The 17,085-nt window shown below is 42.0% G+C and overlaps 1 pseudogene; it reads left to right on the top strand.

Annotated features, from left to right (window-relative positions):
* Positions 1-250: 250 nt before the first annotated feature.
* Positions 251-15,738, top strand: LOC113839296 (annotated as a pseudogene).
* The last annotated feature ends 1,347 nt before the right edge of the window (positions 15,739-17,085 follow it).

Raw genomic sequence — 17,085 nt, 5'->3', positions numbered from 1 at the left:
GAAGATCCCTTCAAATACAAGGGAATAGATACACTGGAGGAAACCCCTTTGAAGAAAAGCTACAAGTAACATGATAAAGTCTTCTATATTTTTTTCATTGTGGAGAAGATAGGAAATAGCTTAGACTGGAGAGAAGCCTTATGCACACAATGCGGAAAGCCACTTGTTCTTAGGGGCCCTCAAAAGACATTGTAGTAGTCATTTATAAGGAATCTTAGAAATCTTTGTTATCCCAAGTTCTTTTATAGACATGAAAGAACGCACTGAGGGTAGCCTAAAGTACAGAATTGTCACGTCTCCGTTTTCATATTGGCAGCACTTAAAAGAATGTATCGAAAGAACTGCTGATATTGAAAAGTATGGGAACATTTCTTGGTTCATTTCAAAAATTAAGAAATAGCAAGGTTTGGGAAACAAGTTCATTAAAGGAGAGATGTGATTTTAATCAAACAATCTCACCCACTGACGTCTATGTGCCTTCTCTCCCTTTCTTTGTGTGTGTGTGTGTGTGTGTGTGTGTGTGTGTGTGTGTGTGTGTGTGTCTTTCTTTTCTCAATTTTTAATTTTTGAAAATTTATTTCATGAATGGGTGCTTTGCCTGCATCTGTGTCTGTGCTACATATGTGTACCTGATGCCCGAGGAGGCCGGAAGAAGGCATTGGAAACCTTGGACTGGAGTTACAGATGATTTTGAGCCTTCATGTTGGGCTGCCAGGAATTAAGTCCAGGTTCTCTAAACTGCAGCCTGTGCTCCCAACCAGTGAACCGTTTCCCCAGCATCTCCTTCGGCTTCTTTGAAGCAGGGACCAGCTTGGAAGACACTGCTAGCTACCTTGATACTTACGATGTAGCCTCAAGCTCACTATAACCCTCCCGTCTTCTCCTATCATAACATGTTTAAGTAGGATTTTGACCGCAAATGTGTGTGCATGTGTGTGTGTATAAAATAAAAAAAAATAAAATAAAATTGTTTAAAATAATACACAGAAAAAATAGTTATTCTTCACTTGAACATTCATTTTAAGCAAGCACCTTTTCTCTTTATCCTTTTCTAGTTTACTCAGGAAAACATGTAAATACAATCACCTTTTGCTCCACCCTAATATTATATTTAGATTTTAAAATTTTTCTGATTTTAGTTTTTATTGAAAATTCATTTTTATATATTATATTCTGATCATGTTTTCCCTTCCTCTTCTCTTCCTAGATCATCTCCTCATCAAACATCCTGCTTACCTTCTCTCTCTATTTAGAAAACAAGGAGTCAAATAAAACAAACAAGAATAAAGCAAAATAGTCAAAAATGTACAAGAAAATCATACACAAGGAGACACACATAGTCTCAAACAATACCCATCAAAACCTAAAATTTGAAAGCATGCAATAGAAGCAAAAGACCAGTAAGATAAAAATTATCCTAAACAATACAAGTTTCCAGAACAATCATTGGGTTAATTCTATTTGGCCATCTATTCATGGGCATTGGCCTATACCTAAGTGTGGTTTGCATGCTCAGTGCAACTCCATTGGGGAAACTAATTTTTCCCTAGCAAGTGGCTGTCAATTGGACATAGCTTCTTTTTTGTTTGTTTATTTGTTTTTTTTGAGACAGGGTTTCTCTGTATTGCTTTGGAGCCTGTCCTGGAATTCGCTCTGTAGACCAGGTTGGCCTCCAACTCACAGAGATCTGCCTGCCTCTGCCTCTGCCTCCCGAGTGCTGGGATTAAAGGTGTGAACCACCAACGCCTGGCAAAGTAGAAAAATAATTTTATGGTTGGGGTCATCACAACATGATGAACTGTGTTAGAGGGTCACAGCATGAGAACCACTTCTGCAGAAAGAGTTAACTGTGAGCGTGTCTCCAGACTTACCAGGTTTTGACCTGGGAGGAGTGACAAACTCAGCTAGTTGGTTGTGAGTATGAATTGGAATATGGGAAGGGGGAATGGGGTGAATATGTCAGATGGAATCACTTCAATTTACCTATTAACTATTTTTTCTATTTCTTTTTTGAGACAGGGTTTCTCTGTAGCTTAGGAGCCTGTCCTGAACTCACTGTGTAAACCAGGCTGGCCTCGAACCTGTTATTAATTCTTAACTGTTTCTCTGGTTCTACATTTTAGGAAACAAGTTAGAAAACAGAAGGTTGTAAATGAGTATGAAAATCTCTGCAGAAAATTAAGGTGATTTGTTTCCAAAGCCACATTCTATAGTGCTGTTGTGTTAGGACATTTTTACAAAGAAGTAAAAGATATATTTGATATCCATTGCCCCGACCTGCGGGGTACCATGTGAGCTCACACCCCAATGTGCTGCAGTCACCAAAGAAGCTAGAACGATATGGTCAGGGAGAACAAGGAACAGCAAGACAGGTTTCTGATCAAACTGCAAATTTTTATTTTTCATAGGGACCTTACATAGGGGTGCCTAGAGGGGAGCTTGGCAGGAAGGGAGAGGTCGTTTGAGGCTGCTTGCCTGATAACCAGGCTGAGGAATGCCCCTGTTTGTGAGTCCTTGAGAGTGCAGGAGGTTACCAAGGTCACAGGGTTCAGGTGTTAGATAGTGGGTTAGAAGGGGAGAAGGGTTGCTAGGTAACCTGACCATGAAATGTATCTTTCCTTCTATAAGCTACTTCATGAGCCCAGATGTTATGTATCAGAGAGGAAAGGATTGAAGGCAGCTATTCTTCTAATAATAGTGTGTTTATACTGGCAGCTTCTGCCCAAGTCTCTTACAGGTCCAAGGTTACTTTTGTCATGGCCCCCAACAATCCATCACCAAACTAAGTTCATCTCAGGAAATATTCTCCTAAAACTCATGTGTTAAGCATCAATAGTAGGACATCCCAAACATTTCAATTTTGAGAACAACTAAAATATGAAGATGTCAAATGTGATATGTTGTCATAGTTCATATATACAAACTTTATGCCATACAGAGTGTCTTAGTTTGGTTTTGTATTGCTGGGATGAATTACAATGAGCCAAAGCAACTTGGAGTGGGAAGGGTTCATTTCACCTTGCACTTTGAAGTCCATGATCAAAGGAAGTCAGGGAATGAACTCAAGAAGGAATCTCTGGGCATGACCTGACGACAGAGACCATGGAGGAATGCTGCTTACTGTCTTGCTCCCCATGGCTTGCTCAGTTTGTTTGCTTATACACCTCATGAGCTGCCTTTGAATGGGGCTGCTCACAGAGAACTAAACACTTCCCCATTGCCTATCAATCAAGAAAAACTCCACAGGCTTGCTTACAGGTCAAGGTAATGGGGACATTTTCTCAATTGAAGTTCCCTTTGATGACTCCAGGTTTTGTTAAGTTGACAAAATACCAGCACAATTGACTAGTTGTCAATGTAGGACACAACCCAGTATTAAATTATAATCTGTCCTTTTTGTTTATCTCCAAGATGTCATGTTACTATTAATACTGCCTGGCCTACAAAGTAAGTTCCAGGACTATGCAGAGAAACCCTGTCTCAAAACAACAACAACAACAACAACAATAATAATAATAATGCCATTTAAAAAGAAGAAGCAGTCTTAAGAAATCTCAGTACTGAAGAGTCTTTGAAGTGTAGGCTCCTGAAAGGTACAAAAAGTTAGTTACATAATTTTGTATTCTGAGAGGGAAGAACCAGGGCTTAGCAATAATCAAATCAAGGCAAACTCAGCATCCAACAATGTAAATAATCCAGTGTCCCATGTCTGGTGTGGGCTCACCTTTTCTGGGCTCCCAAGATCTTAGTCAACTCCACTTCTCCAGCTCTGCCAGTGGGAGCACACATAAATTTTTTCCTAGGCTCAGGCGACCATCACACCACATCTGTGACTGTCCCCAGTAGTTATTCCACTCTGCTGGTATCTCCAACATGCTGGTGGATCCACTGTGTTTGAAGCACATCCAGAATATTGTGGATTCAAATTTGTGTTGAAATACTGTGGGGATATTTCATGATCTCAAGGAGACATACCCCACCATTCATGAATACCATTATTTCTGTTGTAGCTGTCCTCAAGTGGTCTTGGAAAGCATTCAGTCCAAACATGTTACAAACTGTTTCCCAGCAGAAAACCAGCATTTCTTTTGTTCATTTATTAATAAACAAAGTCTCAGCCATTACTCTTCATTTGTTTTGCAGCAGCCAACTCGTACAGCAATTCTGTGAATATAAAGAAAGTCTTCAGTGTACAGAAATCTGCAGCTGGATTCCAGAGCCTTCTGTGAACCTGAAATCTTGCCCAGGATTTTCCCCATGTGAAAAGCATGTGTGTGGAGAAGGGAGCATTGGCCATTCATCTCTGGGTGTGCCCCGAACCATCAGGTAGGACACAAACCTCATGAAGACCAGGAATATGGACAGAAGTTGTGTAAACATAAGGAGTTTGAGGACAGCTCCAGTTCTCCTCTATCCCTTTAGATGCTTAAAGTGCTCACCCTGGAGAGAAACCTTCTAAATAAAGAAACCTTCTAAATTTAGAAACCTTCTAAACCAAATAAAACCTGCAAAGAAGATCTTCTATGTGTCGGATCTGGTCAGAGGAATGAAGAACACGACTATGCACAGAAGTCTTACATGTGCAAGCAATGTGGGAAAGGCTTCTCCTATCTTGATTTCTTAAAAACACATGAGGAGAGTCACTGTGGTAAAAATACCTATGTGTGTGAACTGTGTGGGAAAGGATTTGCTAGGTCAGGTTAGCTTATAAGACAAAATAACTCACACTACTGAGAAATCTTTAGGATGTAATCGTGGTTCGAAGCCCTATGCATGTAATCATTGTGGAAAAAGTTTTTGTTGTTCTGCTTCCCTTCGAAGACATACAGGATTCATACCAGAGAGAAACCCTATGTATGTAAACAATGTGGGAAAGCCTTCATTACTTCTAGTAACCTTCAAGTCCATGAAGAAACTCACACTGGGGAAAAACCCTTATGTAAGTAAAGATTGTGGGAATGCCTTTAGGCTTTTGATTCAACTGCAAAAGCATGAAGTAATTCTCAGTGGGGTGAATCCCTTTGTTTGTAAGCAATGTGGGAAAAGCTTTACTTGTTCCAGTTTCCTAAAAACACACGAAAGAATTCACACTGGTCAGAAGCCCTATGTATGTGAGCACTGTGGGAAAACCTTTGGTTATTCCAGTACCCTTAAAACACATGAAAGAATTCATACTGGAGAGAGGCTGTATGTGTGCAAGCAATGTGGGAAAACTTTCAAAGACATGAACAAATCCACAAGTGAGAGAGACCCTATGAATGTAAGCAGTGTGGAAAAGCCTTTCGTTATGCTTTTTATGTTTAAATACATGAATGTATCCACAGCAGCAAGAGACCCTATGAAAGTAAGAAGTGTGGGAAAGGCTTTGTATCTTTTAATGGACTGGAAATACATGAAAGAACTCATACTGGAGAGAGACCTTATGTATGTAAGCAGTGTGGGAAAGGCTTTTTTGACATCACGCCATTTGGGAAGACATGCACTAATTCATACTAGAACAAATAAAGATGTTTGTAAGTAACATGAGAAAATCTTCTCTTGCTTATCTCTCACAGAAATCAAACCTCCTGAGAGTGAAAGTTTATGCTTAAAATGTAGGAAAATGTCACAGTGGAGAAAAAGTAGCTTTCCTTTTTTTTTTTTTTTTTTTTTTTTTTCTGAGACAGGGTTTCTCTGTGGCTTTGGAGGCTGTCCTGGAACTAGCTCTTGTAGACCAGGCTGGTCTTGAACTCACAGAGATCTGCCTGCCTCTGCCTCCCGAGTGCTGGGATTAAAGGCCTGCGCCACCACTGCCCATCTTGACACAGGGTTTCACTGTGTAACCCTGGATATCCTGGAACTCACTCTGCAGGCCAGGCTGGCCTTGAACGAAAAGAGATATGCCTGCCTCTTCCTCCTGAGTGCTGGGACTAAAGGCATGCGCCACCACTGCCTGGCAGGTGTGTTGTTGTTATTTTTAAGCAATGTGGCCTTTAGTATTAGTAGTTGCATTCAAATACGTGGAAGCGGTCACATTGGAGGAAAACTGCAAGCAATGAGAGACAGTGATCTGCCTTCTTTTCACTATTCACACTGGAGAGAAACTTTGTGCATGCAGCGTAAATAGCGTTTAGTTCTCTGGGGCCCTCAAAAGCCATTGAAGTTAAAATGTGGGAGAGAAATTTTTCATACATGGGAAATCTTCCAAATTTTTCAATGATCCCAGGTTCCTTTTTTCAGACATGAATATATACTCGCTGTGAGTTAATTCTAAAATAGAGAATTGGTGACATTTCATTACCACTTTCATAGCATTTAAAATAATATATCTCGAGAACTCATCATTGGGAAACATGTGGGAACATTTCTTGGTTCAGCTCAAAAATTAAGAAATAAGGTTTTGGAAACAAGTTTGGTTCAAAGACATAACTGGGCTGGAGAGATGGCTCAGAGGTTAAGAGCACTGACTGCTCTTCCAGAGGTCCTGAGTTCAATTCCCAGCAACCACATGATGGCTCACAACCATCTATAATGAGATCTGGTGCCCTCTTCTGGCATGTAGGTAGAACAGTGTATATGTAATAAATAAATCTTTTTAAAAAGTACTTTAAAAAATAAATAAAAAAATAAAAATAAAAAACACAACTGTGGTGGGGGACAGTGACAATGGTCTTTAATCTCAGCACTCAGGAGGCAGAGGCAGGCAGATCTCCAGGATAGCCAGGACTCCACAGTGAAACCCTGGCTTTTAAAACCGAGTCAGGCAGATCTCTATGAGTTCAAGACCAGCCTGGTCTACAAGAGCTAGTTCCAGGACAGCCTCCAAAGCCACAGAAAAACCTGTCTCAAAACTCCTCCCTCCAAACCCTCCACATCTAAATTTCTGCTACAAAAATAACACAAAGCAGTAACAAATCAAGTGTAGGAGCAAATACTGAAGAAGTAAGTCCCTTGAGAATTCCCCAGGCTCATTCTGATAAATGCCAGCAATATAAAGAATTGGACACTGGGGTCTTTTTGTTTGTTTGCATTATCCAGAAAATACACATTGTGAATGAAATGCCGTATTTTGCTCTTCCCAGTTGGCCCTGACTTGGTAATCCCCTGGCTGTAGCCTTCTCAGTGTTGCCATGTGTCTCCCTCTACATCCCGCATCAGTAGCTCATTTTTAAAGATGCATCTCTGGGCTCCAGACTTCTAATTTTTATCTTAGAAAGAAGTTAGCACTAATTCATGTAGGCGAAGTGGAATGATCAGTTACTCCCAGGAAGCGAAACCTTCATCTCAAAAGAAAATCGTGAGAATAAAGGAAAGTATAATGAAATAATTTTGTCAATTTGCTCAAGAACTAGTGTATAAGCTGGGCGTTGGTGGTGCACGCCTTTAATCCCAGCACTCGGGAGGCAGAGGCAGGCAGATCTCTGTGAGTTCGAGGCCAGCCTGGTCTACAGAGTGAGTTCCAGGACAGCCAGGACTGTTACACAGAGAAACCCTGTGTCAAAAAGAAAGAAAGAAAGAAAAAAAAAGAACTAGAGTATAAATTTCATGAATGATGTGTTTTTATCAATGAGTTAGTTTTATCTTTCATTTGATTCTGTGTTCTATTTAGCATCCCATTGAGATTTTAATATGAAAGTGTTCATTAATAGTATTTTGTTAGGCCGGGCAGTGATGGCATGTGGTGATAAATTGTTAATGACCTCATAAAGACACTGGAGATGAGTTTGCAAAGCCAGCTGCACTAGTTAGTTATAGAAACTAGGTGGTGTGAACCTTTAATCTCAGGATTTAGGAAGAAGCAGATGAATCTAAGTCCAAGACCACACTGGGCTATGGGAGAGTGAATCAGATCTCATGCCTTTAATCCCAGGATCTGAGAGGTATAAAAGGCAGAGGCATTCAGTCTGAGAGTGAGGCTCTAGCCACGCTGAGGAGATCATAACATCTGAGTGAATCTGAGAAGCAGTGAAGTCAGGAGCAGTCCGAGGATGGCCCCTTGGTCTGGGCTGAGGAAGAAGTAAGAGCTAGCGGCTGGCTGCTTTGCTTTTCTGATCTACAGCTTGAAACTTGAACCCTAATATCACTCTCTGGGTCTTTTATTTATCATGCTACAAAGACATGTGATTTTAATCCCAGCACTATGGAGGCAGAAGCAAGTTCATCTCTGTGAGTTCAAGGCCAACCTGATCTACAGAACAAGTTTTAGGACAGCCAGAGTTACATAGAAAAACCTTGCTTCAAAAGCCAAACAAAAAGAGAGAGAGGGAGCGGGAAGGAGGGAGGGAGGGAGGGAAAAAAGAAAAGTATTTTGTTCCATCACTGTGATTAATGGACCATTGATTTTTTTTTTTACACAGGTTTCAAAGGACAGGGTCTAGCAGTCTTGGCTATAGTTTCATTCCTTTTTGCTTTTGATGGTGTTAGGGTTTGTTGTTTTTTGAGACAGGCTATCTCAGTATAGTGCAAGATGACCTAAAATTCACAATGTAGAGCAGGCTGGCCTTGACCTTCCAGAGATCCATCTACCTTGTGAATGACTAACTCACTGTTTTTCATAAATAAACTGTTTAAAAATCATGTGTGGTGTATGTGTTAATAACTAATGGCCATGTTTGCTCACTCTATCACACTAGTTTTCTCCCTTGAATCAGGGTCTTAGCTTAGAGCTGGGCTGGCAGTCAGGAAAAAGTGGTCTATCACCTATCTGTACCTTCTATATCTCTGAGGGTAAAAGCAGGCTTGTGATGAAACTCTGCCTTTTATGTAGGTACTAGGGATTCAGGCTCAGTTCCTCATGCTTGCACAGAAAATTCTCTTAACCCACTGAGTCATCTTCCCAGCCCCAAACCACTTTTGTTTCTGTATTGACTGATATCCACTCTTTTACGTGTATGATTATTTTTCCCTTGGTGGGTTTGATGTTTTCTTCTATTTTCCTGTCTGTCTTCAGTTTTGAATGATTTTCCAGTCGCCTTTAGATATAATAGATATATATTAGATGATATAATTAGATGATAGGCTTAAATATGTATGCATATACATTTGGGGGATTATTTTTGTTTTGTTTTGTTTTGTTTTTGAATTTAGCAATAGGATCTTTCTTTTATGTAGCCATGGCTCTCCTGGAACTTGCTCTGTAGACCAGACTGAATTCAAACTCAGAGAAATTCACCTGTCTCTTCCTCCCAAGTGCTAAGATTAAAGGTAGACACCACCAAGCTAAGCCATAAATCAGATCACGTTTACAAGTTTGTTAATTTTCTTTCTTTTACGTGGCTAGATATTTGTAATATTTCCTTCTCCTAGAGCACACTTGATATTTGCTATCTTTGTATATAGTTTTGTATGAAGCCTAAATCTTTTTTTTTTTTTAGAGTAAAAGGGGAATTGTAGTGAGAAATTCACCCTACCCCACACCTCATCCCTGAATCTGTAGTACTGACCACACCCATTTAGGCATGGTCACAGGTGCAGACTGGGAGAGTAGGCTTAGGTCTGGGGTCCTGTGTGGAGCCTTAGAGTGGGAACTTGCAGCAGCCATCTGTTTCTTGTGTAAGTGACTTTTCCCCAAATAAAATTATATTAAACTAAATTGAGCCAAGTCTGGTGAATCTCATCCACACATTTACAGAGTCATGTCTCCTCAGTAGCATTATAGTGTTTCTGGCAGAATTGATATTTGGTTCAGGAAGACTTACAGGAGTGAGTCAGTGTAGAATATAATTCTGTATTTGTGAAATCATAGCAGTTAATTGCATGGAAGGCTACAATAATGGAGCAAAGAGAAATTTAGGTTTTTAGAAATAATAGATTAGTAAAGAAAGGGGACTTATTATTAATTATAAATGTTTGGCTGATAGCTCAGGCTTATTACTAACTAGCTCTTACAATTTAAATTAACCCATTTCTATTCATCTATGTGCTGCCCCAGGGCTTGTGGCTTTTACCTCTCCTGCATGTCCTACTTCCTTTCCATCTGCCTGGTGACTCCTCTCACTCTGCCCTTCTTCCTAGCATTCTCTCCACCCCCCCCAAAATCCTGCCTACCTATCAGCCAATCAGCTTTTTATTAACAATGACAACAACACATTTTCACTGTGTACAGAAGGATTAGTTCACAGCACATCATGGAGTCATTTGTGCTACAGTCTAGTCTCTTGCTAGGGCAAGATTAATTTTCCTCACTAGGTATGCAAACCACACTTAAGAGCAGGCCATAGGCCCAGCAATTGATGTTATTACTGGAGAGTGTTGTCTCATATTGCTTTGGACATTTTTTATCTTTACTGGTCTTCTGTTTCTACTTTGTTTTCCAATTTTATATTTTTATGGGTATTTAAGTCTGTGGGAGTCTGCATGTGTATGTATTTCTCATACTAGTTCATTTGTTTATTTCATTCTGGTTTGTTTTATCTAGTTGTTTGTTTTCTACAGAAAGAAAGGAGGAGTGGTGTTGGATAGGGGAGGGAAATCTAGGAAGAGATGAGGGAAGGGTGACTATGATCCACATATATTGTATGAAAGATTATTTCAATAAAAAATAAAATCAATGAAAAATAAGAAAATTTAAATTTAGGGTGGAACAAAAGGTGACTATATTTACATATTTTCTTAAGTAGACAAGACAAAGATATAATGGGAAAGGGTTTAAATTTTAAATGAAGGAATGGACAAGTGGTGAATACTTATTTTTCTCTGTATTTTATTTCTGATGAGGACATATATGTTTCCCCATCAAAACACTACTTAAACATGTTAAAACAGGAGAAGACAGGATGGTTGTAGTGAGCTTGAGGCCAGCCTGGGCTAATAATAAGTATCAAGGTAGCTAGCAGTGATTTCCTGACTAGATGCTTCAAAGAAGCAGAAATAGGTGCTGGAGAGATGGCTCAGTGGTTAGGAGCACACAGACTCAGTGGATCAGATTGTCAGATTAAAATCAAATATCTCTTTTAATCAAACTTGTTCCCCAAACCTTACTAATTTTTCTCTTTTGGTTTTTCAAGACAAGACTTCTCTGTGTAGCCCTGGCTATCCTGGAACTAGCTCTATAGATCAGGGTAGCCAAGAGGTAAAGAGCAGTTGTTGCTTTTGCAGAGGACCTGGGTTCAATTCCCAATACCCACATAGTGAGTCACAACCATCTGTAACTCCACTTCTAGGGTATCCAATACTCTCTTCTGACTTCCTGAACACCAGGAACACATGTGGTACACATAGATATATTAGCAAAACACTCATACACAAAAGATAAAATAAATGAATCATAAAAGAAAAAAGACAAAACAATAGAAACATGGAAGACTGTTGAGCATCCCTACCAGTAGTATAAAAAAAAAAAGTGAGCAGCTGCTGGGGATGGAGCCTTTGTCCAGTCAAACTGCTAGAAGAGATGATGGGACTGTGGCTCATGGAAGCTGAGTAGAAGAGATCAATGGGCAGAGGCCAGGAGTCTTCACCCACGCTGGGATGGGCTTTCTGCTCATACAGCTGGTTTTTGAGTTATCTCTGCTGTTTGTAAGCCCCCTCCATAACTTTGTTAGTAGCCCCCAAATAAACACGAATTGGTCCAGCAACTGGACTCTGGTTTAATAATATTTTGGACTATTCTGGGCTCCTTCCTGGGGTGAATAGACATGTGTTTTGTTGTGTTTCCCAGTGAAGCTTTGTCATACACAACAGCTCTAAGCCTGATCTGGGGTGGTTCTGTGTGGCCTCACTACCCCTACATTGCAAGACAGAGATAGATTTGACAAATGGACTCTGGGATTTCAACTTTGCACCTCCATCACCTGTTTACCCATATTTGGCTCTGTTTTCTCCTCTCTAAGAGAGAACAACCTTCTTCAGCTAAACTCTAGAGAAGCTTGAGGACCTACCACTAGGGGCTTATTGCAACACTCCTTTCACAAATAGTCATGGCCTAGCTCTATCACAAATTTGCTTTAAAAAAAAAAAAAAACATTTGGAAAAACTTCAAGGACGGTGACAACTATGACAGAGGCCAAGTCCACTCACCCATCCCTTTTCAGTAAGTTTGACAATATCAGAAACACTTAGAATGTTAGAGATTTGTTCCTAGTCCTAAGAATTCTGGGCTCAAGGGAAAAGATCATAGAATTTAGAGGAAACTCTGTGACACTCCCAGAGACAATGTGGGGAAAGTGGGCAGGGACTGCTCTCATGCAGAATATCACCTTTGTACAGAGCCTAGCCTACAATCTTGACCTGATTTGTACACACAGAGTATCAGGACCAGGAAAAGGGGACTATTTACAGAAGAACAGCTTGTTTACCTGAGTAAACACCCACCATCTGCCTGCACACCAAGAGCCATTAACTATACCAGTAAGTAACAACACCTGAAAATATACCAAATCATACTAGACCCGCCAGACATGGGAGCTTTTGATCCACAACAGATGGAAACCCCCTTAACTGAGACTGTAAAAGACCAAAGTGTGGCCAGCATGAGTTATGACAGGATTATGTCATATATGTCAAGGCCACCTTTCTCAACTCCTTGTTAACCATGTCCATGCCAACCTTGCTCCAGAAGTTTCTTCATGGCCTGTGGGGGTCCACAATGTGGTTCTGTTCCATCTTGGCTTAAGGTCAGAGAGTTCAAACCTATTCTTGCTCCTCCAAGGTTAAAGAACAGGATGTTTGGCCAAAGATGTGGCTATTGGATGTCTTGACCCTCAAGACCTAATAACAGGATGTTCAGCTTAGGGTATAGATGCTTGATGTTTTGGATATTAAGGAGGTAATTATGGTTGTTTGTTACTTGAATCCTGGCAAGGAAGTCTTTTGCCCGCCCCTTTTGATTGGGGTATATAAGAACCATGAGTAATAAACTTGGGGCTTTTGTTACAGTTTTCATCAGAAGCTCTGCCAAATCTATTGTCTGCTCTTGTCTATTTCTTTCCTCACTCCTCATTCCCCTTTTTAGAACATACAGACAAGTCAGCCGGACCTGACAATGGCCAAACACTGAGCCTACTTCAAACTCACCATCCAACAGCCTGACCTCCCGACAGGTATTTGGCATCTGACACCTACAGTGCTGGGACTGGACTCATCTGGTCCCTCCAGACTTCACCTTAGGCCCTCCCCAGCTCTCTGCCTGTGACTTCAGGACAGACTCTGATCTCTGTGGCCTCTTTAACCATTTCCCGGCCATCCTGTGACCTGAGCTGTCTGTCATTGTGTGACATGTCGATGTGTGATCTGCTGGTTAATGCTGGGGATTCAAACTGGGATCAAAGGGCCAGGTGTGGTTGTGCTCATCGTTCATCCCAGTACCTGGGAGGCAGAGCCAGGCAGCTCTATGAGTTCAATGCCAGCCTTCTCCACCTACATAAGGAGTTGCAACCAGCCAGTACTAAATAGTATGAGCCTGTCTCAAAAAACAAACAACAAAATTGGGACAAAAAGCCAAACAAGTGGCACATAAATTTTAGTACCAGCACCTGGAGGCCAGGCAGGCAGATCCATGTGAGTTCCAAGCCAGGCAGGACTACATATAAGACTATCTCAAAACACAAAAAAGTAAGTCAAAAGATTGGAATTTAAAGAAAAAAAAAAACTGGATAGCCACTGCCTGGGTAGAAAGCAAAGTCAGGCTTATTTGAACAATTATCACAACCACCACCAATGCTGGTAAATTTGCGTAGTCAATAAATTGTGACACTGTGACGTGCCTGGCAGAAAGGAAGACATTCTAAAGACACTGCAGCAATGGACCACAAAGAAATAGGAATTTCCTCAGGAATCTCATGCTGAAAGAAGGAAAAGGTGCCAATCAGAGGGGGCAGCTTGTCTCTCAGAAAGGGATTTCACACCCTTCCAGCAACACCTTGTCAGGTCACCTGCAGGGAAGACTCAAGGCCCACAGTGACTGGTCAGTGGAGGTGGGACCACACCTTCACCTGCACACCTTGCATGTGCATGTCCTTGTCTTCTTTAGACTGCCTCACTTCAGGGCCCTGAAGACAGACTTACCCCCCCCCCCTCAGACCTCTCTGTCCCACTTTCCAGTGTGCATCCTGACTGCCCTGGAGACATTCATTTCCCCAAAGCTTGGTATGTAGACAAAAGCCAGTATTCCCCCAGGAACTTGAGAAAATAGTTCCTATCTGCTAACAGTTGTCTTCCTCATTTTCTCTGGCAACAGGGACCTGTGGCTTTTCCACTAACATATATTTGCCTTTGCTGTCTACTTGGATAGTGAGGTCTATGCTAGCCTCTAGGCTCCTCAATCCCTACTTACAAGTTATATACACTTCAAACCCTAGCTCAAAGGCTCCCCTCTTTCCCAAGTACCTGTTACCTGTGAAAGGTTCAGGCATCATGCTGGCCTGCCCCAGTTACCTGACAGAATGCACTCAGGCAGTACCCTGGTCAGTCCAGGGTTCCATGAGAACCAGTCTGCAGGCAGGTGTAAAGGACCCCTTCAAGGGCCGAGAGGTAGTCGCGCACCCCTCTAGTCCCAGCACTAAGGAGGCAGAGGCAGGTGGGTCTCTGTGAGTTCGAGAGACCAGCCTGGTCTATAAGAGCTCATTCCAGGACAGCCTCCAAAGCCACAGAGAAACCCTGTCCCGAAAAAACAAAACAAAACAAAACAAAAAACCAACCAATCAAACAAACAAACAAAAGGACCACTTTAAAAAACACTTTTTCTTACTCTCTTGCTCTCTTACCTTCCTCTTCTTCTCTCTCTCTCTCTCCCCCTCCCCCACCTGGAATAAACTCTATGATTAATGTACTCTTTGGTTCGTGCTCCATCTTTTGCCTTCTAATTTTAAACTTAAAAAAGAACAACAACCTGAAAATCCCAGAAAATTATCTCCCTTAGGTTCTCTGCTTTTAAACTTGTATTAATTTTAATTTTTAGTCCCTCAACCTAAGCACTGGCAGTGTGAAAAAGGAATGGAGAAGGAACTGATAAAGACTAGGGAGCTATGACTCTCAGCCATCCAGCATCCAGACATTAGAGGAGTTGGTTCTTCCCATCTCCAAGGCAGCTGATCCTAGTGGCCAGAAAAAGCCTTAGGTCAGGAGGAACTGTCAAGTCCTGCAGGACAATAGCTCCTAGTCATAAAGCCTTGCACAACTCCAGGTTGATCATTCCACAGATTCACCTGCACAAACAATATATCCAAGTGTGAAAAACAACCCTCCCTGCTTCCAGTCGAAGCACACACACACACACACACACACACACACACACACACACACACACACACTAGCGAGCACAAACACGCACACATGCGTGTATATATGTATGTATATATCTCCCAGCCCCATAAGTGCACTCACTCAGCCTTCATCCGGGACAGGTTGGGGTCCCTCACTGTTCCAATAAAATGGTCTCAGCCTGTTGACACCGAATCTGGCTGTTTCTCTGCCTCATTTTCTTTTACGTGTAAAGTCACAGGTGCTCTGCTGAAACCCTTCATTGGGTGCAGCGAGGTTTTAGGGCGAGAGCGGGACAGTGACCTAATGGTCGCTGTCCATGCAGATTCCATTCCCCAAATTCGCATATATGAGCCCCACTTATTTTTAAGGTTCCCCAGGACCCTCAGCCGACACTGCCCAGAATGCACAGACTTGGGCTGTCAGCAGCTGCCCAGAGGCGCTTCGGCACCAAGAGGAGAGGACCACTGCTCTGCCTGCAGGCCCCGCTGCACCCATGCCAGGTCACAAGCACCATTTCCAACCTCCGGGTGTCCCGGTGTCCGCCTGCCATACCTGTAGTCAGCGAAGGACTGCTCTGGATGGACTTCCAAAGAACACACACTTGCCTAATGTCCAGGGAAAGAAAGAAATAGAACTGGTAGCAGCAAATTCCCTCCCCTGGGGAGCAAACTTCTGGTTGGGCAGTCCATGCATTCAATTAAAACTGAGATAGGTCAGAGAATCTCAGCCCACCTCCTGGAGCCCAGGGGACAGGAGAAGCAACTTTTGCTAGGCAAGGTAAACATCAAGTCATAGACTCTAGGCCTCTCCAGATCCCAGGATCCTGCTGTCACCCATGCCTGAGCCCCATGGTGGGCTAGTGCTGGGTGCTGAAGAAAGCTCGAGGGTGTGAAGGCAATTGTAGACCTTGGGGTTGGGTGGAAAACTCTTTCAGAACTATAATCAGAGGCTGTATCTGCCTTTCTGCTCTGTGGCTGTTGTGGTCTCCCTCAAAGACCAAGTCCCTTCCAGGAAGAGCACAGGGCTAGATAGGTATCTTAGTGGTAAAACCTTTGCTGAGCATATTCTAAGGCAGGCCCAGCCCTCCACCCCACCACTCCTGCATTCAAAACAAGACAAGGGTAAAACTAAAAACAAAATAAACAAATACTTAGTTTTTAATTATGTTCAGTGTGCAGGGCAGGGGGGGGTGGGTGGGTATGAGCATGTGAGCACAGTGCCCCCAGAGGCTATTGTCTGTCTTCCATGCTGTTGTACAAAATGGTGCTCTTGATTGTAGTGAAACCAAATGTTAGGGTTACGATGAATGTTAAGATGTTGGTTGAGGAGCTGGGAAGACAGCGGAGTGACTAAGAGCACCTGCTGCTCTTGAGCAGGTCCAGACTTCTGTTCCCAGCTCCCACCCCAGCAGCTCACAGCTAACTCTCTCTGCTGCAGTGGTTCTCAGCCTTCCTAATGCTGTGACCCCCTAACACAGTTTATCATGTTGTGGTGACTCCAAGCATAAAATGATTTTTCTACTTCATAACGGTAATCTTGGTGTTATGAATCATAATGTAAATATTTTTGGAGATAGAGGTCTGTCAAACCCACAGAATGAGAATCACTGCTCTAAGGCATCTACTACCCTCTTCTGGCCTCTGAGGGTACCTCCACACACATGTCCATACTCACACATATACATAAATACATGTAAAAGGATAAAAAATTCATTACACCTATACATAATATGTAAAAATAAAAAATTTAAATGTTATATCGAAAATGGTGAGGTTGGGGACACTGGAAAAATAACTTGGGAGGCTTGCTTCTGGATATGAGGTTGCCAAGCTAACCTCACTAAGAAATCTTAGTGAGGCATTTTCTAAGCTGATTGTGGCAGTCTCTGACTGGCATGTTTGGAGC

Source organism: Cricetulus griseus, chromosome 5 (assembly GCF_003668045.3).
Source record: "Cricetulus griseus strain 17A/GY chromosome 5, alternate assembly CriGri-PICRH-1.0, whole genome shotgun sequence".
Lineage (NCBI taxonomy): Eukaryota > Metazoa > Chordata > Mammalia > Rodentia > Cricetidae > Cricetulus > Cricetulus griseus.
Note: the sequence above shows the minus strand (reverse complement) of the source record. Positions and strands in the feature narration are given on the sequence as shown.